Source organism: Lepisosteus platostomus, chromosome 4 (assembly GCF_059453375.1).
Source record: "Lepisosteus platostomus isolate fLepPlt1 chromosome 4, fLepPlt1.hap1, whole genome shotgun sequence".
NCBI classification, from domain to species: Eukaryota; Metazoa; Chordata; class Actinopteri; order Semionotiformes; family Lepisosteidae; genus Lepisosteus; species Lepisosteus platostomus.
Window position 1 is genome coordinate 46,516,612 of NC_142614.1, and position 26,809 is coordinate 46,543,420.

Here is a 26,809-nt window from a genome sequence, read left to right on the forward strand (position 1 = left end):
ACTTTGTAATTACAGACAGATTCATTTTTTTAGCCCTGAGATTGCCACCTGCGGAGCTGTTATAAATTGTAAAGACAGATGACATGAGCTTATCACTGCCAGCTAGCCCTCTCCTTTTCTTGATTTCATGGAAACAATTTCCAAAATCAATTTCGATTCAAACAAATTTTTACATGGTGATTTCATTTATGGGAAATAATTGTAAGGCCGATAAGACACAGTGTTTAAAGAGGCCCCAAAGCCAATTTGTACTCAATTCTAAATGCAGATAAACATTCCATGCAATTAACAATAACGACAGCTGTTTTTTAACCTTTTAAATGAATAGCATCATGAGGTGCAGGGGGTGCTGTGATTGGATCCCCTCTGTAGATAATTGCTCTAGTATAAAAATAATATTGGTGCTGATGGTTTCTCTGTTGGATTACAGGGCATCTGGCATTCCCTGTCCCATGTTTCAATAGCTTTTGCTTCATTTCATTTGACATCTTATTTAATTAACCCCCTCTTCTTTACCAATTAGATCATCTCCTCTGATAATTATCAGTTTCTAGTTCTGTTAAGCTGCACTCTCATTCTGAATAAACCTGGAAATGCATAGGCATACATGCATCTGTAAAGAAACACAGTCAAGAAGGAAATCTACAGATTTACAGGAACTGAAACATCCGGGTTTCCCCTTATTTCGTGGATTTTGACCTTTTATGATTCTGTCCTTTGTCTACAGCAAGAAGGAGTTCTTAAATATTGAATTGCAATTGGAAGATAGTTTAACTAAGTAATCTTTTAGAAAATAAAAAAAAAGTTTCTAATTTTATATTATTAGATTATTGTATTTATATATTAAAGTATAAAGCACACCCCTGATGTCCCATGAAATGAATCACACCTAGTCTGGTGATAGCACGCAATGTATCAATTTACAAAGATCAAACTTTTGTAATTTTTCTTTAATATTTAAAAATTAAACACTTGTTTCTGATTTTGTCTACCAAAATATAAATGTCTGGCTTAAGTTAGCCCAGCATTGTGTATGATCTTAATAAATATGGCTTACTTCTACGAATTAGGATAACATAGGATCATTTTATTATTCAAATACTTACCAAGGTGCAATTTTCATGATGCATTTGGAATAATATTATCATCACAACAGACTTTTTATCCATCAAGAAGTGTTCAGCTATTGCAGAAATTTCCTTTAGTATACTGTAAAAGAAAAAAAACATTCTTCTAGTTCCATGTGGAATATTTTTATTGTTTTCCAGGACTGTGCTAAGTCTGTGAGCATGGACACACCAGTCTCCGACAAAATGAGATAATTGTGTATTTTCATCTTCCTTCGTGGAGCCCTTTTAAATGGAGCTGAATACAGTATTCCTGCTGTTGTTTCATTAATATACATAAAAAGTAGCTTTTGTGTTGAGGACTACCATGGTTTCTGAGTTGGCATTGGTGCCAATCAAGAGCACTTATCACCAGTCCTTAAAACCGTGAGGACCTCTGGTATTCATTACAAATAAGCTCATAAATATAGTTAGACTTAGGTTTGCTAGAATTAAACCAGTTTAAGCAGGACAGTTACAAAAAATCAATAGAATCTGTGTGACTATGCCTTCGGGATTTGACCTGGTGATCACCCATATCCAACAATACCGCTGTGTGTATCTATGCTGACCTAATCCATCTCTTTCTTCTCCCCTTGGAGATACAAGTTTGCTCCAATACACAGCTCATTTAATTATTTTTAAAAATATTTTAGATGAATATGCAGCATTATTTTCTTAATGTTTTTTTTGGTTCAAATTACATGGTTTGATGCTTACATTTTTATGCAAATGGTTATATGCTAATAAACAAAAAGACTGTTAACCTCTTCCCCCTCAGAATTAATTGCAGCACAGTGGTTGCTCTCTCTCTCTCTCTCTCTCTCTCTCTTTTCCACACAGCACAAATGTCTACAGCTGTGTGTGAAACTGGGGAACTTGTCAGGTTTTTGAGAGGGGTTTTGTTCTCCTGAAGATTTGAGCTCTGCTCCTGAACATATATAATTTTCTTTAGAAATAAGTGACACCTGTAGGTGTCAAAAAGAAAGGGTGTTAATTGTAGGTTGTTTAGAAATGCCTCTGTTTTTTCTATCTATATCCCATCAGATATCAGCCGATGAGTAAAGCTTTGTACGATCAGTACTGGAATGGAAGACCTCTAAGAAAATACAATATGTGGCCTTAAGTAATGTTTGTAGACCAGAGGAAAAACTAATTTCCCCCTATGGTTACTATGCAATATGAGATGCTTTCCAATGGTTAAGACTTTAACCCAAAATTTAAAGTACTCAATGCAAAGTTTATCTATTATGAAAAAAAAAATGTGGTGGTTATGCAATTTATTGCTTTTCATTTGTTTTCCTACAAATGACATAGTTTGGTACTTTTTTCTTACTAACTACAAGATTATTAAAGAGCCCTAGGCACTGTTTGTAAGAGTAGGGGTGGTGAACCCTGGTAACCTCTCTGTAGACTTATTCAACCAGAACCACCCAAATTCCCCCCCCCCCCAAAATTCAGGCAATTAAGTAAGTTCTCACTTGTCTTTCTGATCTGTTGTGTAGTGGGGCTGCTTTCACATGTCTCCCAGCCGGGTGCAGTACTTTAGGAATGGAGGCCTTATCTTTATAAAGAAGAAAGAAAATCAGGTCAGCTAGGAGTTGGTTACAGCTTCAGTAGAGCCACATGGTAGTGGAGTGGTTAGCATTGCTGCCTCAATGTGCTAGGTCTCTGTGTTTAGTTTTGGGCTGCTATCTGTGTGGAGTTCGTATGTTCTCCCTTTCTTTGTGTGGGTTTTTGTCAAGTGCTCCCACAATCCAAAGATATACTCATAGGTTAATTGACCTTTGGGAAAACAGGTCCTGGAGTGTGTGTCTCTGTGTCTGTCTGACCTGTGATGGACATCTGTCCCTTGCATCCTGCCTTGTTCTAATTGCTTGCTGGCATAGGCTCTAGCTCCCCTGCAATCTGAATTTAATGAAGTAGTTAGAAAATTGATGGATGGGTGGATACAGTGTGTTTCTACCTTGCTGTCAGGTTGTGAGTTTAAGTTACCACTGCAGACATTACTATGGTACCTTGGGGTCCACCCAGATGTTAAGTGGGGACCAGCATTACTGGGAGTTACCCCTGTGATGTCCTGGCATCTCTGGGAGGACATACTCTTTAGTCCATTTAACACTATAGAGGCCAGGAGTAGATCTGGCCCCACGAACCAGTGAGCTTTTAAATCTTCCTTATTTGCTGGAAAAAAAAACATCTATCATTATACAAAACATCAGCCATAAATGTCACAGTTAAATCATATTAACTGTTTGAAAAAAAAACTTCATCCAATCTTCCAGCCAAACGTTAAACAAGTAATGCTAACTATTCCACATGAGAGAAAATAATTATAAATAATTATGCCTTTTTATCTGGCAATTTCAATTGCATTTAAAGCAAGTTAAGAAAGACAAAACAATGTGCCTTTAGTGTTATCAATGACTACAATTCCAGCCATTTTTGATTATCCTAATAAGAATTTGTGAAATTGGTATTCATGGCAGGTATTCTAGAATGTCAATTTCAACTTCTTATTTCAAATTTAATCTACAATCCTCGTGCAAAACAACATAGCATAACAGTTCCAGTGGACCTCTTTTTAGTGTCTTATACACTTACTGCTTTAAACAGTATTGCTCCTCCAGGAAAATAAATTATTAAATATTCAAATGTCTGTGAAGATTACTGCCATTCAGTAGCCTATACTGTACAGTATATCCTGCAAAATAACTTTAACCTAAATGAAATCATGATTTCCGACTAATTCCGAAATCTTGCATTTGACTTACACTGTTCAGTTTTGTGAACAGATTGTTACATCAGAATGAGAAACCTTTTGAAGGGTGGATGCTAGTACCACAATGTTAAGAGGCAGTGCAAATAGCATAGTGTGACAGAAAGCAAGATCACTGCAAGGTTAATTACATCTCTTACCATACAGAATAAGAGAAAGGCAAGTTGGACGTGGGCTAAGATGCACTTTACTCTATTGCTGAACAGAGCCAGCTGGCAAACAGAGAACAGCCCCTGAGAAATCATAAATCCATATAACTCCACGGAATTTGAAATATTAGTTTTAAATATTGTTTTAAGCCGAGCCCAATCTGTTGAAATTGTCATTTACTTCTCCCTAAAGAAATGATTTCTAATATATGGGAAAAGCTGATTTTCTTCCATTTACCAAAACATAGAGTTAGAGAGTGCTTACTGTATGTAAGAGTGAAATTGTGCACTACCTATTATTTGTTTGTAGTTTTTAGATGCTGAAAAAAGAAAAAGGTAGTTCCAGTTTAAATCCAGAGTTACATGTATAATGCCTTTTTTTGTTCTTTCCCATCAGAAGCTGGTTTTCCTGTAATATACTCTAGTTCAAATTAGACATTTTGTTTTGAACATGTCTGACTGCATGAAATCTCTTCAGATGCAGGATGACTGTACTATCAGAGCATCTGTACAAGCTGTGTTGGAGAGAGCCAAGCTTATGGAACTTCAAAGAATGGTCCATCTTGTATCTTCCATCTTGTCAACAGGAATCAGGAAGCATCCTTGACAGTTTTGCCCTAGTGAATCAATATGCTGGGGACCCATTAGGTAAACAGTACATGTACAGTACATTGGAGCTATTCAGAGCTCGTCTCTCAGGTCAGATGGACATACCCTGAAGAACTGTTCTTTTTTTTTTCCTAAAGAGATACCCAAGGCTGAAAATGAACCAGTGCAGTAGTTTGTAAAACGTCTTAGCTTATGTTGGTCTAGTAATAAGTATTTTTCAAATTTGGTGTTGATAAAAGTCATAAGATGAACACAAGTGCATCAAATGCACACATCAAGGTGGAATCTATGGTCAAAACCTGAAGCTTTCTTCTCGCTTCTTTCATGTATAACCCTTTCGTGTACAGTATATCTGTGCTGGCACTAGTCATGTGCTGCCTGTGGCATGTTTCTGTGATTTGCTGAACACTGAACACAACTGTGAAGATACATTGATCTGATTGTACAGTCACACATACTGTAGTTGATGGAACTGTCATCCATCCATTTAATTTCTAAAGCAATGTGTGGTTGATTGCCAGTGACTCCTGAACTTGTAAACCACATCTATACATGTATTGTAAAGCTTACATTATGCAATGTTGAGGAACCTGCTTATGAACATCCTAGGTTTGATTCCTCTCAGCTTCTGACATCCCTGTCACCACAATGGCACAAGTGAGAGAAGGGAAGTAACATAGCGAGTAGGTTTAAAGTATTATGCAGACATAAGATTTTGCACCCCTGTCTACTCAGTTAATTCACCACCAGTCTTTACCACTACTCACAGCTGACTGCACACCTGAAGATGGCTCTACAAATAGATTATAGTCAAATAGATTAAAGTAAACTTCAAAAAGGTGGCAGATTAAGATGAATGAGTGTACAATCATACATTAGAGCTCAAATAATCTGGTAAAGCAGATGTTGAAGATGACAGGGTTCCGAAAGAGATTATTGTGTCAGAAAGGAAATTTTATGAGAAGACTTTTAAAGTTGGTGGCTTTGCACATTTTAACACCAAAAGCAGGCTGACGATTTATTCAAAGACTAAAGCAGGGGCTGTCAGTGAGCTGTAAGCATTTGTGCTAAAAATGCTCTGTGATTATTAACCATTACTGGTCTGGTAGTAAAATATTTAAAACACACAGCCCCTCACCCTACATCTTCTCTGTGTCAGTTTTCACTTTTTTTCACTTCCTGTTCCCCTTTACCATCTTTGTTGTCTCTTTGAGTTCCTCTTTGCAGTTTAGTAGCATCTGAGGAGAGAACTCTGTTGTTACCAAAATGTAGGACAAACAGCTTAAGCTGGGGCTAATATGGGTCTGTTTCAGGAAAAAAATTATGAACTCTGTTTGTCGAGTACAGAACACAGAACACAGAACACAGAACACAGAACACAGAACACAGAACACAGAACACAGAATAAAGAATGCAGAAAGATGACAACTGTGCTCACAGAATTGAGCACCCTACTGCAGACCCTATTGCTGTCATAACAGGTGTCCAGGGTGAAGTGGGAGTCTTGGAGCAAAAAACAGTAGCCCAAACCTGTCTATTAGCTGTAGCTGTACACTGCAGTAGACGTGATAGTGTACCACCTTGTAGACAATCTCACTTGATCCAGGTAATTTTGTTCAGTATTGAAGATGGGGCTGAAGGTGAGACAGAATTGGACAGGTGGTACGGAATTCCAAAGCCCCAGTATGGGGACACTTCATCCCAATGCTATTTTTCAAAAGAGTAGTGGTAGCTGCATGTCACCCAAATGATTGTTTTGTCTTCAGTGGTGACTTAAAAGTGTTCCCCCTCCATATGTTATACACTTCAAGATCCTCTGAGATAAAAAAAAAGTTCTACATAAGTGAAAGGAATTACTATAAAATAAATTGTTCAGTCCCTACAGTGTAATGATAGAGAGCATGACACAGTGTGTAATGCAATCCAAGTGGGAAAACAAATATTAGTAGCATGAACAAGTTGATTTTAAAGGACCAATCCCATTAGCCCATTGATAGAGACCTTGTTATAAGCCAAAATTACTGCTATGCCAATAGGCTAAGTGCAGTAGAATGCCGGATTGTGGCTCTCCTACATCTGTTTTTGTATACCCTGCCGGCTCTATCAGTTCATAAATGTTTAAGCCTGTACAGGTGGGAGCATGATGATAAGAAATATTCAACAGATTCATATGAGTCTGTTACACTATACAGTATACTGTATATAGTCTTTTGCATTTTATAAGTATAAATTTTAGTTAGGAGTACCCTCTTAATGAAAATGACTAAATAATAGTAAGGCATGGTTCTTTTAAAGTACCATGGATTTGTGGTATGCTCATGATTTTGGTTACCAGGCCTTCTAGGTAACATGTTTGATGCTCAGTAGCTCTGCCATGCCAAGTATGGATAATTTAGAATGATGTCTCTGTGTTCAACAGAATTTAGGGTAGTGGAACAAAGGACTCAACCTTTGAGCCATTAAAGGAGCTCACCTGACCACAGGATGTGCTCTGTGATACGGACATGTAATGTGAGGATAAAACCATGTCACTATCTGACTGATACTGTCCAAGCGGTGATCTGGATGAGACCCTTCACAGGAAGAGAAGGAGTTAATTGGAAATTGCTCTTTTAACCTGGACTGCATCGGCAGCTTGTGGGGCCGTCAGTGAGAGATGCACTTTGCCTACAATTAACACAGTCTCCTTTATGTCACTGCATAGCCTGTAGCGTGTTAAAAGATGAATGAGTGAGTGTTTGTACGCTTTGTTGCCTGTGAGTCAAGATGTGAAAAACAATCGGAAATTCAATCAAAGATGGAGGAATTTGTATCTTTAGAACTGAGAACAAAGAGCTTCATCATACTGTATTTATCCACCACATTTGGTCAGCAAAATTTTGGATACTCTTTGCCACACTTTAAAAGCGCTGTCTAGCAATTCTCGGTGCAAACCTCACACTTGTGGTGAGTTTTTCTTGTGAGTTTTTCTGGAAGCTATACCTGTATGTAGAATTCAGCTAAATTTAACATTTATAAATTTCAATTATAGAGGTTGTTGAGGCAGTTGTAACATATTTCTACTGCATACCAGGAATGAATATCAGAAAGTAAACTTTATTTAGGCAAATTGTGCAATCCAATATTAGTTGTGTTAATTGCCTATTATTAAACCTTAAAAAGATTAACAAAACATATTAGCAGGTTCTTCTTGCCTTGCTGAACCTTTGTTTTCTGACACCACTGAAAGTATGTTCACTCTGAACAAAGAAGAAAAGAGATTTGGATCATTTTCCAATTTTATCCTCCTAATAGTTCTTTACAAAAGTGGGTGAAGATGAGTTACTGTATGTTTTGTGTAATCATATTTTATGTGTATGAAAATGAAAAGTAAGAATTTAGTGCAATGACTGTAACTTGTGATCATCGTGGTCCAAATAGTCCTTCTATGTTCGAACTAAAGCTTTGTCAGCAAATTTTGTGTTTTTTGTGTATTGCCATATCTTATTTAAGTAATAATAATAATAATAATAATTGCTTACACTTATATAGCGCTTTTCTGGACACTCCACTCAAAGCGCTTTACAGGTAATGGGGACTCCCCTCCACCACCACCAACGTGCAGCATCCACCTGGATGTACAACTCTGTGGCTCCTTCTGTACAGTACTCTGCACTTAATAGCACTTTCCAATAGATGCAATTAATATTAATATAACAGTTTCACTTTTTAATATTATGACATGTTACTATTTCAAAGTTAAGATTCTGTCAGCTTCACAAAACAACACATTTTTGAAAATTTGCGTGTGTAATCATAGCAAAAGAATAAGGAGATCTTCATTTAGTCATTTGAATTATTTTTTTGATGTTTTATGGTCCTTCTTGCTTTCTAACATAGCTATTGTACATGACCATGCAGATAAAGTAGCAACATTCATCTGCTCAAACTTTGAAAGTTAAGGTTCTATTTATCCAAAGCACAATTTTCTTTATTATTTTGGGGTTGTTCTTTTAAAAATCTTTTGTGCTATGAAAAGGCATTTTACAGAGAGGCCAATCCCAAAATTGAAAGAGGACATTTCTTTATCGTTTAAAATTTGATTCACAATGTTCATTGACCTGGAGGTCTGAACCTTTCTTTATCCTTTTATAGCAAGCAAAACAAAAATCCTTAGGGTGGATAACTCCATTTAGAATGCTGGAGAGCAAAGAAGCACTTATCTTAATGTATGACCTTAAACAAAATTGGTCTTTACTGATTACCTCTGGTTAGGTAACCCTGAAAAAGATGTGGCTTAGAATTCACTTTGATTGTGCATAGCTGTAGAGGTTCTTTGCTGACAGTTTTAAACAATAAAATGTGAAGATCCGCACATTATTTTGATAGAGAGGAATATTTCAGCTAACTAGATAAAAAGTGCAGAATAATAGTTTAGGAATAACTCCAATGGAATCATAGCTGAGTATAAAACAACAATGGAAACCTTCATGTTCAAAAACATGACTGTGCAAGCTATCGTCTTACATTGTTGAAAAATAGTTTTTAAATGTAATTTTAATTATTTTAATTAAATATTATATTAAAATAAATTGTAATGTGCATTTCACTAATACCTATGTACAATTGCTTGGTCATTTCAGAAAACTTAAATTCATATTTATAATTGAATGTGTTTAAATTGTGCAAAATGACTTTATTTTTAAACTCAGAAATGTTAACCACAGAAAACAATATTCTTACACTGCAGTTTTTTTCAAGCATTTGAAAATATGATCTTATACAAATGTACAAAATCACATTCCCTATAAATATGATGGCTCTTCTGAAATTCTTATATGGAATATCGTATTTGTCTGTCAAACGTTTGTTACAAAATAATCAGGTGAAGAGGGTTACACAGCACCTGAACTATGATGTTCAATAAAAATAGACGGTTTTAATCTAGTGTGGCTTTTCCACATTAATTTAAGGTTCAAACGCACTTGTAAATACTTCAAAAAAGCTTCCATTTTATATAGGGTTCCTTGGACTTACCTATTATTTTCTTACACGGCTTATATAATAAATATTTTTTTAATAATATTATTAAATATTATATCGTATATACTGCTGAAATACATATGACAGGCTTCAGTATTTTGGCATAGAATAAGTGATCTTTTTATATTTTGGGGATATCAAATATTGGAATTTTACCTCTCAGTACCCTAGTGTTTAGGTAAGACAAGGGGTATTCTACTACCATTTCATAGGCTGTCATTTACCTTATATCATCACCTAAGACAGGTGGCCAAGAAATTTGACTAATAATTAATAATGACATGATCACTATTGGTGAAGTCATTTAGCCAGGCTCCCTGGGGATGGGACAGAGGAAAAGCAAGAAAGCATAAATTGCAGGATATAGAAAACAGATCTGGATAGAAAGAAGATATAGGGACAACATGGAAGACAGAAGAAGTACCAGCACTATGAGTGAGCTCCTGACCAGACAGATACTTCCAAGTAACCTGTAACCTAAAGAAACTGAATCTGTTAAAAGGAATTGGGGAAATAGTTATTTCCTATTTGTGCTATCTTCCTGTGCCAAAATAAATCTCGTCTGTTTTGTGCTGCGCTATTTAGTTTAAGAACCCAAACATTTATCATACATTTGTTACTCACCCCCACCCACTATCTTTTTACAATATCCTCAATCCAGATTAAGGTATTAAAATTTATATATGACATGCAATCTCCAATATGTTTTTTTTCATTATTGGCATTTAATACTGAAAGTATCTCAGCTCCACATTTATGTAGTAAAAGAAAATATTTGATAGATTTGGTGTACCTTTTGTATTTAATTGTAAGTAAATATAAAGTTAAAAATAAAAATGAATATACAGTACGAAACACGCTAAATATTAAATATGACGTATTTCACTTAAAGTATTACTTTCTAAATTGATGTAAACTCAACCCAGCTGTATGTGCATTGTGCAAAGATGTTTTACAACTCTGCGGCATGTGCCATAGCTAAAATACTGTACAAACAAGATACAATAAAAGGCAGCAAGCTTTCTCGTCATGCCTTGAAGGCACCTGGGTAAACAGAAAGCCCACATTCAGTATTCATTATTTCAATACGTTTACATCTACTGCAGGGAAATTTTAGACTTTGAACTCACAATTACTTTAATTTTTCTTAGTCTGTGTTCCAAGACATGCTGCCATTTTAGAAATAACTGACTTTTTGGCAATGAAGCAGCCGCATGTAATGAGATCAAGAGCTTATAAAGATTTTCAAAGACATCATAAAAGTCAGAAGTTCAGTGAAAAACAAAAAAACACAATCACTGTATATAGGCAAAGTGGCAAATTGACACAGTATGTGACAACAGATAACACAGGATCCTGACAGGACAAATATAGAGACAGAACAAATATATCCTGTCTGTGCCTATTTACAGTACAGTAACTACATACATTACAAGATACTGTACAATTCTTTTGAAAACATACTTTTTAAGTGTGTGACAATGTTTAAATAGCAATGATATGCAAAAGAAAATATGCAATTGTTTAAAGAATTTTTGGATGTGGGTGTAAACACGTGATCCGCATTCACACATTTCACACAAAAATTTGATAAGCTCATGGTACAGCCTCAGGAGTATGCATGGACGACGTTTGAGTCAGATCTTGACAATTCTACGCCTCTGCCAGCTATAGTGATCTATAAATAGTTGGGCAGTTTGATTTTAATACCTTCTGGTTAAAATATTAAACATACTTACAGTACTTATCTGCAATGTTGCACTCTTCAAGACTGGGATGTATCCAATAGAGAGCAGGGCTATGAATTTTCTTCCCTTGTCAAGAATACTGGGAGAGATCCTGTGCTGTATTTAACAGGTTAGCCTATGTACAGGACCCAGATGAGTGTAAAATTAAAATAGTATTCCAGCAGGGCAGCCAAAACACAGACTGAAAATGTTATCTTGTACAGTACATACTGTACTTATGCAGACTAAGGGTGGCATCTTTAGCGAAATAAAATCTTGGTGTTAGGTGACATGACATTTGGCATCTGGTTTGCCAGAAGGCACTCCTTTTGTCATCTTTTGCCCCCCTCCTCCCCTCATGAAGGGGGTATACCTGTGCAGGCTCACTTCTAAAGTGATCACAGTGTCTCTCTGATTGGGCTCCTTTTCTGCACTAAACTATTTTTAGTTTATAGCCCAGACGTACAGTACAGTACCTGGACAGCTCTTCTCTTTTATTGAAAATCCCAAAAGCAGATCCTAACCCTTTTGCCTGTAGTTGAAATGACAACATTTTAAATTTTAAATGATTCAGAGAAAGGCTGTACTTTTTCCCCAAATTTAGTGATGTGAAAATCTGTTCATTTCAATCTGTGCTTTTTATGGGAATATTCTGGAGCATTGACTAGAGAGCCACTTGTGATGCTTCTAAAAGTAAAAGTATCCCTTTGAATGCCAACTATTCTCTTGTATTGCCAATGGGAGGAAGACAAAAAGGTTTCCATAATTGTCTCCATGTTGCAGTTCCTACTTAAACATGTAAATTTAGTAACAGCATTTTTGCTCACTACTATGGTTTAAATCTCATTATCTAAAAACTAAACAGAATTTCCCACAACATGTCTTTTCTGGTTCATCATTTTACAAATAAAAGTTTTCATTTGAGTTGTTTCGTTAAGTGGCCTTTCAGTGGCAGTTATACTATAAATATGCTGACAGTGCATTCAGATCTGTTTTCCTCTGTGTGCCATTGCCACACTCACACAATATCCCATAGCAAACAGAATGCTAGGAATTTCAATAAACAATTTTCACCATTATAAGTGAAACAGGAAATAAGGCACATGACTACAACAGATCAGTGGCGTGTTTTTCCACATAAGCCAAATCCCTAGATTTCAAAATCGCCAAATTGCTGCATCCTGAAATGTAAAACTTTTTTTAAAATTTCTTCTCTGAAAAGGTCACACCTGAAGAAGGCTCCATGGCTGAAATGTTGCATTTTCTTTCTTCTCTTTTCAGCATGGAATAAACCTATTACTTGTATTTAATAAAAGCCTGAAGAATATTCAAAGTGAGTTTTATCTGCTATTCATATTTGTGGTGATATTGAGAACCATGTTGAATTTCAACAAAAGCAATATGAATGTTCAATTTTTTTTGCTAGTCTTAAAGCATGATAATCATTGGTTACCCCTTGAGGTTAAAGATCATTGTCTTCCATGAACGTGAAGGTGATTGATAAGGTTGTTACAGGATCTGCACACTCTCTGGCAGCTTGAGAAGGTATTGTCTCAGGGATTAGTCATAGTGAGCTCTCCCTGACACTCTCATTTCACTTCCTTGTTCTGAAACTTTATGATCTCAAAGTTCTACGCTCCTTCCTCAAATATTTTCCTCCATCTGCTTTAGTCCAGGACAACAATCTCCCAATAACTGGTATTGATATCATAATTCCTCATCCCCCCAGCCATGTAGTTCATTGACTGTGCTGGGTAAATAGAACCTTGTTTATGAGCCTTCAGTCTGATATTTTGACACCACGACAAACCCAATGGAGCTGATAGCAGATGATCATAGTTTCAATATTTATTGGGAGAGAACACTGATGTTGAAGTATCTGTCCTCCCTCTGGATACAGAAACTGAAAACAAAGTTGTTAAAATGACTGTAATCCTTTCAGTTGTTTTCTGTGCTACCACATTTCAGCAGGTGAAGCAGGAATGATGACTGCTCAGTAGCCCATCACATGGTTTCACTTGTACATATCATAATCCTCAATGATCCACCTTCTGGCCAAAAGCTGCAATTACAGACACTGCTGGATTTTTTTCATAACATACTGTAAGTAAACCTACAAACAAGAAGAGGCACTCATCCCATCTAGCCTGAAAGCAGTAGTAGCCTGATTGGTAGTTAGTAGCTAATTGATCCAGGGATCTCAATTTATTCAAAGAAGCCTCCTGTTCCAAGTTTCAAAAGAACTTTCTTATATTTTCATTTGTGTCCTCTGGTTTATGTTTCTTTAAATCTGAAGAAATCAGCTGGATTGAATTTTCAGTGTCTTTGAGAATTTTAAATATTTGTATCAGGTCCTTTCATAATGTTCTCTATTCACAACCTAAAAGACTCATTTCCTTCAGCCTTTCAGTGCAGGATATTTCCTTAAGGATCTGAAAGCTAAATGAATATATTTTCTATAACGTGGAGACTAAAACTGACCGTGATCTCAATGAGTACTACTGTAGGTCATTATACAATTTTTACATGACATCCTTAGATTTAAATTCTATACCTGTAACTATATGTTCTAACATTTTATTTCCAATTTAAAAAAAAGAAATAAAATGATAGGATACTGTATATAGTAGAAATAAATTTCATTCATCATTCTTCTGTGAAAGAACCTATCTATTTTCTTCACACTCCCTATGAATTAGAATTAATGGTGCTGGAATGTGTGCATTTGGAGATTGCTGATGAAGAACTTTGGATTTCTGAGTCAGATGTCTAGGTCTCATCTTCTGATATGCCTCAGTAAATATGTTGACAGATCCACGTCTGTCAAGACACATACTGCAGCACCTACAGCTTACTGAGTGTGATGATTGACATTGGGAGCAGGGGTTCTGGAAGTTAAAAAATTTACTATCCATTTAAAAAGTCAGCTGCTCTCCAACAGGAAGCTTGCCGGTTATCAAATGGAGTATGGCAATCAGAAATATTGAAAATAGAGCTGGAGCAGAGAGACCCTTGTTATACTCGTGTCTGGACCTTAGAAGATCCTGTGATAGAGTGCTTCACCAAGATTTACTGCATGCATATTATGAATCACATAAAGGATGTTAACAAATTTTAGAAGGTATCCTTAATTTTCCAAAGTGCCTCAAGATTCACTGAGAGACAGTCCACAAACAAGATTCACACAGACATGTTTTCATGTCATGTTTTCATGCCATGAACTTCTGCAAAAATATGGAGATTGAGATGTCAGTAACAATATTCAATATTCTGCTCTTTGACAGTTATGAGACCTTTATATCCCAGGTTTAAAAATAAACGGAATTTATATTTTTTGCTTTCTGTCCTTTTGCAGTATTTTTCAAACTTCAAGATGTCCTTTTTCAAATCCGCTGTATAACAGTACACTCACAGTGATGAAGCTCAAGCACATTTGAGACTCTCAGTAGTAACATTATGCACTGTACGGTATGTTGTCTTTCCAAAAATATAGTCCTACTTTTAGACATCATGAAAATAAATGGAATGTTGAAATGGGTTTCATAATCATTCAAACAGTAGAAAAACAAGGGCATCAAGATAATGGCCACTTCAAAGAAGGCAGAAACATAAATAAGGTTCCATTTGAAAAATTGCCCAGTCCTCATTATTCCTGATTGCTAGCACAAAGTGCTGGTAGAAGGATGTGATTTTTTCCTTAAGGTTCTTGTATAATCAAGGCCGTCTCCATAATTAAGAGGGCTGTTGAACTACTACATTTTTGTATTTGCTTGGGTGACATTGGAAAACAATGTAATCCATCTCAGAAGTACTACAGTACTCTACACCATATTTAAACTTAACAATGGGATCAAAAATGTAAAATATTTTTACATCTTTTATCTACAGTATGTATTGTCATGTCCAATCCTTCAATAAAGCGCATGATTCAATGATGACTTCTGGGTTTTAGTGTAGTAATAGAATTTGAAGTCAAAATCTAGCTACAGTATAATAATGTGGTTTCATAGTTAAATGTGTACTGTGTGTTTCTTTCAGGGAAAGTGGGAGCATATTTTAAGCCCTTGCAGTTGCACATAAAGGCTATTTGTTTCTTGGTAAAAATTATGTTATATTCATAATCTTTTGTGAAGAAGTTTGATCTGATATACTAATTTCATGGGCTTGTAATCTATATACAGTAGCTATGTGTTTCTCATATATATGTCTGTGTGTGTGCACCAGGATACAATGGCAATGTACTGTAGACTGTATACTGTACCATAATAGTTGCCTACAGTGCTTATGAAAAAATAAAATAAATAGCAGCAGGTAGAGGAAATCGCATAAGGAATATATAGAACACATACAGTAGGATACACATAGAATAAATAGGATACACATAGAATACATAGGGACTATTTTTTATTGATAGTTCTATCTTAAAAGTGTGCAGTCAGTGGCAGATATGGGAAAGGTGAATGATTCCTCTCTTTAATTTATTGTGTCCCCAGTGTTTTATTACCACTTAGAGCTGAATATAAATGCTGTTCCCAGTTTGTGCTTAGTTATTACCTCAATAATGGTCCACTTGTAGTAGGATTTAATTAACACAATGGAGGTGAAACTTCCAAATGTTTTTCTATCAATCAGCTATCAGCCTAGCTTTCTAAAGAAAAGGTGTAACTGGGTTTTTTTAACCTGTCTCAATGTTGTTTATCCTACTGTTGTTAGTCTTCCTTATTTCTTTTAATCATCTTCAGCTCTTGACCTATTTTACAAGCACAGAATTCTTCTCTTGATCACAGGAATGGGATAACCATTCCACTATGGAGTTCCTAATACTGAAATGTTTTGGGCACTCCACTGAAATTATCACAAACTGCAAGAACTATGTTTCTGTCATCTTCACCCCAGAGGATAAAATTAAGATGACAGGGAACAAGAGAGTTCTAGATTTGGTGGAAGAAACGTTCAGCTAGAAACTAATCTGCTCTTACAACTAAGAATAATTTGTTTAGCTTAGTTCCATCTTAAAGATACCATGAACTATATAAAATAATGTAACTTGTACAGTAAAATGCAACAATGTATTGAACTACAAATTTCACTGTTTTTTCCTAATTCCATTGATGCCTAAAAACATTATTAAAATGGAATATACTATAGATAGATAAGACTTTACTGATCCCGAAGGGAAATTGATGTGTTACGGCAGTCCAGCCCAAGACAAGCAAAAACAGACATCAGAATAGATGAAAAATTAGAATACGTACAGTAATAAAAAATAAATATAAAATAAAATAGATAAATAAAAATAAATACATACTTTAGGTGTGTGCAAAATATGATCATACTGTAAAAACAGTAAAATATGTGCAAAATGTGCATACGTATATACAGATTGATTGTCCAAAAAGTACAATGGAGCAACATGCTGTCCATAGACGAGCAAATGAAGGGCTAACTGTCCTAGCCTAGGGCAGCATTATACACCCTGACAGCCGCCGGGAGGAAAGACTATGTGTGTATATATAATCATATAATTTGTTTTATAATGGTAAATAACTTAAAATTTAAAGACTATACAGTAACTTTCATGTTTAAAAATCTGACTTAAAGTATAATATTTAAATCACACAGATGTGGTTATTACAGATAGTTTTCTTGAATGACACTTCAATTCAGAAAAGACTACAATTTAAGACACACAATAAGGCATATGTACAATTATTACTTCCTGACATGCATGGATTCACAATAACCTAATATAATTCCAAGAATAGATTTAACATTTATTCTACTATGATTGCTAAATGTTTTAATGTTCTTTCCAAAATTTACGGTATGTTACATCCACCCATCATCCAAGAAATAATAAAATTGAATGCTTACAGATAAATGAGCTTGTGCCCAATAAGTTTCCCTGGACTCAGCTCATGAACGTATCCATATATAAAATATATATTTTTTTGTTGTAGTGGAAGTAACAGCTTCTTACTTATTTTTTCACCTTTGACAGTAAGTCATTCATTAAAGGGCCAATTTGGCAAAATGTCAGAATGCATTTCTGTTAGTGCTTCTGCATTTTTTCTTAAATCTATTAAGAATAGATTTGTTTTCAATCTAATGTTCTACGGAATTGTAATATTGTTACTACTATATGGCTGTAGTAATAGCAGTGTAGTCTATATTCATATTGGCAGTCACATGCATTGTAAATTGCTGCTGTACAAATACCACCAGAGCTATAAATCATGGAATGAAAACATAAATGTAAAGTAAAATGAAAAGAAGATGAAACATTTTCTTCTCCTGCTTTCCTGTTTCATTGGCTCAATAAAGCTGAGCAGATTTTCTTTTTTAATTATAGAGCCTCTAAAGGGCCTAAATGCTCCAAATATTCAGCTGAAATGCTAATGCTATTTGCTCTTTTATCAGTATGTGTCCCACATGTGGAATACAAATACATCATTATGCAAAACTACTGGCAAGGAGTTTGTAACAAGATGGAAAACATTATGCTGTATCATTAGTGACAGAAACGTACACTTGATCACATTTTTTACACTTGAGCACAACACCAATGATCCTTGCACTTAAAAAAGAAGAACAATTCCATTAAAGTCCGTATTACACTTAATTAAACATTTTAAAGAACTTAATAATTAGCAGTGCAGTGAGGTGTAAAACTTTAGAAAGGTCATAAATGAGAGGAGGCCATTCAGCTAGTCTAACTTTTTTTAAATTTGATCGAAGGATCTCATCAAGTTGATTCTTTAAATGAAACCAGGATACTGATTTCATCAGCATGGCTGAGCAGCTTCAGAACCTTTTAGATGCAGTCCCTATAGTTTCCATTTGTGTCTGCTAGTTTGTGTGCTGGCAACCCACTGAAGCTCAGCAGGTGTGAGCCTGGTCAGTGCCTGGAAGGGAGACCTCCTGGGAAAAACTAAGGTTGCTGCTGGAATAGATGTACAGTAGGTGGGGCCAGCAGGAGGCTATGAGGGTCCTAATGCCCCATATAGTGACAGGGACACTATACTGTAAAAACCCCAGCGTCCTGGCCAAATTTCCCATTGGCCCTTACCAATCATAGCCTCCTAATAATCCCCTATTATGCATTGGCTTCATGACTCTGTTCTTTTCCCCACTAATAGCTGATGTGTGGTGAGTGTACTGGCTCACTATGGCTGCCATCGCATCATCCAGATAGGGCAGCACATTGGTGGTGGTGGCGGGGGGGTAAAGTGCTTTGAGTGGAGTGTCCAGAAAAGTGCTATATAAGTCTAATCAATTATTATTATTATTATTATTATTATTATTATTATTATTATTATTATTATTATTATTATTATTAATTATGATGCTGATTCTGAAGTCCAGTGGGCTGACTTTGCTAAAAATGGCCATGAACATGAAATTGATCAAATCTGATCCCCTTGTAGCCTCCCCTATTCCAGACAGAAAAGATTAAGTTATTTCAACCTATCATTGCAGAACATTTCAGCCCACAAGTGTATCTGTTTTTTTTTCTTTGCTCCTCTCTGAACTGTTTTCAGAGCAAAAATATATTTTTGGAAATTGTGTGTGGCCATGTCACACTCAGTATTTTAGAAGAGGTCTCAATAGTGAATTGCTACTTTTTAAAATAATATCACTTGATTTTATTTCCATTTTTTCAACAACTCTACGGATTCAAACAATATGCATGGCCTTTAACATTGCTTTCCTGCATTCCTAGAACATGAAAATTGTGTGTCCATACACACCTGGGTCTTTCTCATACTGTAAGTAAACTGTCCTGAATTTCGTCTAAGTTTGTTTAAACTTTATTTTGCCAAACTTTTCTTGGCTTGGCATTATCTGCAACTAGATTGCTTGCTATACCAGAATTTAGATTAATAGTACAAATTAAAGAGAGGCCCTAGCATATGTCCCTGAAGTACTCTACTGATTGCTTCAACCCAGTTTCAGCACTTGCCTCTTATCTACACCCTCCTGTCCATTTCCTGTCCATTAGCCACTTCTTAATCCTAGTACAGTATATAAATAAATTGCAATTTTTGGAATTATTCTTTAGGAACTTTGTCTAAAGAGTATTGAAATTCTTAACATGTAAATAAGTCAAACAAATAATGAATTGAGCGCTTCATGTCCAATGAACAAGAAAGTTAAGGAAGACCTAGCTTTTCTAGATTCATGTTGACTATGCTTATTGCCATTAAGAAGTTCCTAGATGATCCTCTGTTTTACTTTAAATAGTATTGTTCATAGCTGTGCATGTAATAGAGACACATCTTAATATACTGATTCCTTATCAAACCAGTTATAATCTGCTCTTAAGGTCTGCCTCATGCCTTCATAGTACCCTTTCTTGAAATTGGAAACCTTTTTATTGGACTCTACATGTGTATAAACACATTTCCCTAATGGTTCTCTCACCTCTGTTTTCCTCACCCTGTCTTGATTTTTGAAAAGGTTAAATCAATACAAGCATTTTCTCTAGCAGGTGTTCTAACAAACTGAGTAAGAAAGAAGTCTATGTCTACCATTTCAATTTCAGCTGCTGACATTCTTACTGAGTTTTCCCCTCATATGTGAGGAAAGTTAAAATCCCCAAGAGAAACTCCTTTTCCCTTAAACATTGAAACATTATGTATGAACTATAATTCTTATTCTAATTTGATAGCATTATGTAGCACTCCACTAACAATATGCCTTTTGTATATTGCATAAGTTTGACCATATAGATTCTGAGACCCTTGATTTATCTAGGCTACGTTTTTGTGCCTAAATGCTATTTTTGGGGTAGTGTTACTCCCACCTCCTCTTCCTAACTTCAGTAGTCACAAAGAAAATGTAATTGACAGTGCCTGGTTGTTAAAAGAGACTCACAGTTCAGATACAGTATGGTGTCATGACAACAACACTTTTCGGTGATACACTGATGACTACAGATTATTGAAACAAGACAATGTTTAAATGATTAATAAAAGTAAAAGTAACTAGTACTTTAAGGATGACTTGGAAAAATCATGAAATAGACACTATTTTGACTCAAGGTGTTATAATGCTTGCACTTGCCTGAGTCGTGCACATCAGTCAGAATGACACTACGCTTAGTGACAGGAGGGGACCTGGTCAACATAAGAAGTGCTCAGCAATTTAAATAAAAGCATAAAGGAAAAAATGTAAGGAATTATGGGGGGAAATGGAACAATTGTAATAATATGAATACAGGAAAATAAGGATATGGTAGAAAAATACAAGATGAGAAATACAGAAAGCTGTGAAATATATTAAAACAAAAAAAAACTCACAGATGAAGTCATAACCCCAACAAAACTGTCAAGGGAAGCAGATATTATAAGGTTTTGTCCCAATTATAATTATGGGGCTGAGCTGTATGTCAGAGAGCTGTAGATCTATTTACATATTAAGCTTTTAAAAAAACAAAATATCAAAATTTACTTCAACATAACCAATGAGCCATAATTTACCAAAAGGGTCTGTTTTGGATCATCTTCCCTTTCCAGATCAGAGTTCATGAGCTGGTGTTCAGGATAATTGTGTGGTACTGGAATGTGTAGAGAGTCAACACTGCAGATTTATGATGCAGTGTGGTGTGTGCTCTGTAATTTGTCATTTTATATTTGTCTGTCTAATAATAGATGGATTCTGACATTGATGTTAATTGCTTTTTTTTCTACAAGACAGAAGTACAATGAGGATCCATGGACAGATAACTGACTGTACCTTCTAGAAAAGCTCATAGCTGTGTGATGCCCCTGGTTTCAACACCCGACAGCCTCCTACTGCTCAAATTAAGAGTTGATTTGCATATTTGACACTATAATCACATTTTCTTATTGTCCCTCTTTAATATAATAACTGCTTGTCTTCAGGCTTGATTTCTCTTCTACGTTTCTAAGATAAAGGTCTTGAAGTAAAGTTAGTGTGGAGTTGTATTAGCATGCTAGCCCCAAAGGAAAAAGCAGACGTTAATTCCACACCAAAAAGTATTATGCAAGAAGAAAAATCACAAGATTTTTATTATAAAGGCTCCTTAGAGTGTGAAGAAAATGGAGAGCAGGAATATGAGACAACATGGTGAGCAATGAAGTGGGTCATACAAATATTGAATATATCTGGCTCTTCAATCACACTTCTTAACAACACTGTGGAAGGTATTAAAGCAGCTAAAGCAACTGATTTTCGTCTCAGGAATAACACTCACAAACACTTCCCATACAACAAGACAAACAAATCAACAGTGTGACATACTGTATCAAAGAATAGGGCAAACACCCACCAGCATATCACCTACAGGCAACAAGACCAACATAAACAAACTATGTTACGTATCAAAGGCAAGGACAAGAAATATTTACATATTAAAAAAACAGCACTGGCACTCTGATTTTGAAACAAACTTCTTTCTGACCCTATATAAGAGCTGGGAACCTCTTGCAGTGTGTCTGTTCTGTGGGGAAGACCCAGCGTGCATTGCTGTACTTAGTAAGGTTCAATAAAGTTGAACAAGACTGTGTCCTTGTCCTCTGATGAAGAATTTCTCACAACAGTAAAGAGGAAAAATGAAAGAGATGTAATACTGGGCAGGGTGGATGAGGAATGGAAATCTGGGAGAGAAATTCAGTACACCAGTAATACAGAACTACCAGCTTCCAGTGACCAACTACAGCACACTAATTTCCAAATTTCAGCCTGTTTATTTCTCCTGAATTTGTCTCCCAGATTATATATATTTTACTTTATACATTTAAGTAACTTTGTGCAAAGTATATTTAAGCCAATTTGAAAATTTTCTGACTGAACTGCAAATTAATTTTTCATACAAAAGTGCAAAAAAGAGCAGATAACACATTTCAAGCTACACAACTGTGCAGAATATTACCCCCAAACTCGTCAATTGGGTCAATTGGGAATACTATGATAGATAGATAATACTTTATTAATCCCGTGGGGAAATTGATGTAATGTAGCATTTAGGGTTTAACACAAAGTTAAGGACAGGAGTTGACTTGCTTGGGAGGTTGTCACTTATTTTTTACACTGATAAAAAAGAAAAGTTGTGATACAAATTAGATTTTGTTCACCAGAGGACAGCAGTTTTTTTTTCTTGCCAATTATGTGACAGCTGTGTTTTTTAAATGAATTACACATTTATAAGAGAGTCACTTTGCAAAGCTACGGAGATGTTGTGAACTGCTAAAAAATAAACTTTGTGTTTTAAAGTGATGGTATCAAATATGGGCTCATGGCTCAGTTGTTAGCATTGCTGCCTCACAGGGTTGGGGTCCTGGGTCTATTTGTGCAGAATTTGTATGTTCTACCCATGCTCGTATGGGTTTCCTCCCACAGTCCTAAGACATACTGGGAGCTTAATCGGCTGTGGGAGAAAATTGGCCTTGGTGTGAGTGTATGTGTTTGTATGTGATTGTGCCCGTGTGTGCCCGTAAATGCACTGGTTCCCCTTCCAGGGGGTATCCTGCCTTGTGTTAAGGATTCGGTAAGAGGGACCGAAACCAGTGAGTGAACCCACTTGCAGGAGCGAACAAAGCCAAGCCGTAATCCAAAAGCAAGCCGTAATTGAAGGAACGAGCCAAGAGTCCAGGGGAAGCCAGATATCCGAAAGGGAACGAGTACCGAAGCTGAAGCGTGATCCAAAGTCGTAGTCAGTAGAGCAATCCGATAATCCAGGGGTAGCCAGTGATCCGAAATAGAGCGTAAGTGACCAAGCCAAGCCGAGATCCGAAAAGCCGAAGTCCAAAGGGAAAAACCGAAAACCGAAAGCCAAGACGAACACAGGGTAGAAGTAGGAGTAGCGCAACCAGGAAGCTCGAAAGGAAAAACCAATACTGAGCAAAGAGGTAGGGAAAGACAGGTGTTTAAGTAGGATGAGACGTGGGTGTGGTGGTGAATAGGAAAACTGATAGGTGAACTGATGGATAGGGGCTACGCCTACTTCTGCCTCCTCCGTTGCCGGGAGGCAGGGATCGTAACATTACCCCCCCCTCTACGGGCGGCTCCTGACGCCCTAGCGGGACGATCCGGGAAGTTAAGGTGGAAGTCTTGGATGAGGTTGGGGTCCAGCCTTCAGAGAATCTTGTATATAGACTTTCAGGGCCTCAGACTCAGAATTGGAGAGTGGAAAAATACGACCTTTCGGAGGGATGGTACCTGGCAAAAGGTCAATGGCACAATCGTATGGTCGATGAGGGGGGAGGGCCAAGGCCTTCTGCTCATTAAAGGCTTCCTGTAGATCAGAATATTGAGGGGGTATGGTAGGAACCCCTGAAGGGGACGTCGCCGTGAGTGCAATTTTCACTGGTAGACAACAGCAATTTCTAATACATCTGGGTCCCCAAGCTACAATTTCTTTACGGGACCAAGAAATGTTAGGGTCATGCTGCTGTAGCCAAGGAAAGCTTAGCACCAGAGGATGTGTTGGGGTTTCAAGGAGATAAAACCAGATGTCTTCCACATGGGTGGCGCCAATCTGCAGGCTTATAATTTCAGTTTGCCACCTAATAAGTCCTGGAGATACGGGGGAGCCATCAATAGACTGAACACGAAGAGGGATAGTCACCAGGGTCAAGGGTAATTTCCAAGCTCGAGCGATGGAGGCGTCTATAAAGTTTCCTGCCGCCCCTGAGTCTATAAAAGCAAGAAGGGGTCTCCTTTCATTACCCCAGAATAGTGTAGAACGAATAAAAAATCCTGAGGAAAGCTGAGGGAATTGAGAATTCTCACTAACCTTAGGATTTTGAGAAGGTGGGCGGCGCCTCAAGGATGAGTATGAAGCAGGGCAGACCGCTTTAAAGTGTCCAAATTTCCCACAGTACATGCAGCGACCCTCTCGTTGGCACCTCTCTCGTTCTTCAGGGGTTAACCGGGTGCGGGCTATTTCCATAGGTTGTTCTGAGTCGACAGATCCGAAAGGTGATAGCCGAGGAGCCTCTAGTATACTGTAGGGAACCGAGATCTCTCAGCACTCCTATGATGAATTCTGAGTTCTAATTCCAATACCTGTGAAATAACTTCCTCCAAGGTATTGCCCAATTGCGGCATATTTACCAGATGGTCCTTTATTTCTTCACTGAGTCCTTGACGGAAAAGAAAAATAAGGACCTCATCATCCCAGTGAGTCTCTGCTGCTGCTACTCGAAAATCCATAGCATAATCATGTACAGACCGGCGGCCTTGGTGGATGGAGGAGAGGCGGAAGGCAGAGTCTTGGCCAACTATGGGACGACAAAAAACCCCCTTAAATTTTCCTAAAAAAAGATCATAATCCTGAATTTCAGGAGCCCCGCGATCAAGCAGAGCAGTAGCCCATTCCAAAGCGCGGCCAGTTAGCAGTGAAACAATGAAGGCGATCTTGTCCTGAGGAGAAAAAAAAAGTTTCCGGATGGAGCCTGAAAACCAGCGCACACTGTGCTAAGAAGCCCCGACATTTCGTAGGTTTGCCGTCAAACCTGTCAGGTGGAGTTAGTGGAAGAGGTCGAGGGGCAGGTGTAGGAGCTGGCGGGGGCGGAGCCGAAGCGGCAGCTCCGGCGTTGCTTCCTCGATTGCCGATGGGCGGCATTGCAGACAGGTGCGCAGAGATCTGTTGGACGGAAGCCTGTAGCTGGAGTAAGGCTTGCCCGTGCTGATCCAAAGCCGAGCGAATCTCCTCTTGCTCCGCTGGGTCCATGTTAAGTGGCTCAGTATTCTGTTAAGGATTCGGTAAGAGGGACCGAAACCAGTGAGTGAACCCACTTGCAGGAGCGAACAAAGCCAAGCCGTAATCCAAAAGCAAGCCGTAATCGAAGGAACGAGCCAAGAGTCCAGGGGAAGCCAGATATCCGAAAGGGAACGAGTACCGAAACCGAAGCATGATCCGAAGTCGTAGTCAGTAGAGCAATCCGATAATCCAGGGGTAGCCAGTGATCCGAAATAGAGCGTAAGTGACCAAGCCAAGCCGAAATCCGAAAAGCCGAAGTCCAAAGGGAAAAACCGAAAACCGAAAGCAAAGACGAACACAGGGTAAAAGTAGGAGTAGCGCAACCAGGAAGCTCGAAAGGAAAAACCAATACTGAGCAAAGAGGTAGGGAAAGACAGGTGTTTAAGTAGGATGAGACGTGGGTGTGGTGGTGAATAGGAAAACTGATAGGTGAACTGATGGATAGGGGCTACGCCTACTTCTGCCTCCTCCGTTGCCGGGAGGCAGGGATCGTAACACTTGTGCCTATTACTTGTCAGGATAGGCTCCAGCTCCCAAACTTGTATTTAATACAAAGTAATTAGAAAATGGATTGAATAGTATTAAATATATTTGATGTCTGGTATGAAAGTAATAATAATAATAATAATAATAATAATAATAATAATAATAATAATAATATTTTCATAAGAAATATATGTATCAGTGTACAGTGTACATTGAATAGGTTTACATTTTTATTTTGTTTTCCAAACCTTCAATACCATTTTTCAGGCCAGTACATTTATTTTTGATTGGCTATCTGATTAAGGAAAGATAAAAAAATGTTATCTCCTCAGTGTATTCTTCATTCACAGGCCTACTATATTTAAACACCTCCTGTTATTGGCTCCCACCATGCATTATATGACTGATGCCTAGACTCTGACAGGAAATCCATAGAGGCTGAATGTGAAATACACAATGATATCTAACAAAGCATGTACCTTAGTTCAGTATCCCAGGCAACAAGCAAAGCAACAACATCAAAAGGCTACGTTCTATTTGAGTAAGATATCACCATAGTTTTAAAAGTACCTCATTTGGGCTTTTATTTAACTGACTCCAGGTTTATTTACCATTTCCAAGAGAAAACTGATATACTGTTTTCTTCTTGGTGCTGTCTCTGTGTTTGTGGACTCAAGCTCATGGGCTAATTTGAAAAGCAATGGCAGTGAATAGCTCCAGTGCATTACTCACATACTGTATTATCTCCCTTAGGTCTGCCAATAAACTAACAGTAGAAACTTCCCAAATGTCATCACAACCAAAATCTGGTCACAAAAACGCAATATTGCTCCAAACCTGAATATCAGGAGAAAACACTCACAAACAAGTGCTCCTGTGTTAAACTCAGGAACTTAGAGTTCTGATGCAGAGCTGACTGCCACATCACTGTGTCTCCCAGAATAGTTGCACCACTGTACGATCATATCTATGCATTGCTTCAATGATTGATATACAATTTTTCTGCATGTTACATGCATGTAAAGTTACAGTACAGTATGTAACATAATTTTCAGGCCGTATAATATTGGCTTAATATTCTCCCCAGGGATATCTATGCTGATTTCAAACCCCGCTGCCTCTTTCTTGTCAGTATCACCCTACAGCATTTTCATTGAGTTGATGTTATAGACCTTGCAATACCTGTACAAAGGCTGCACCAG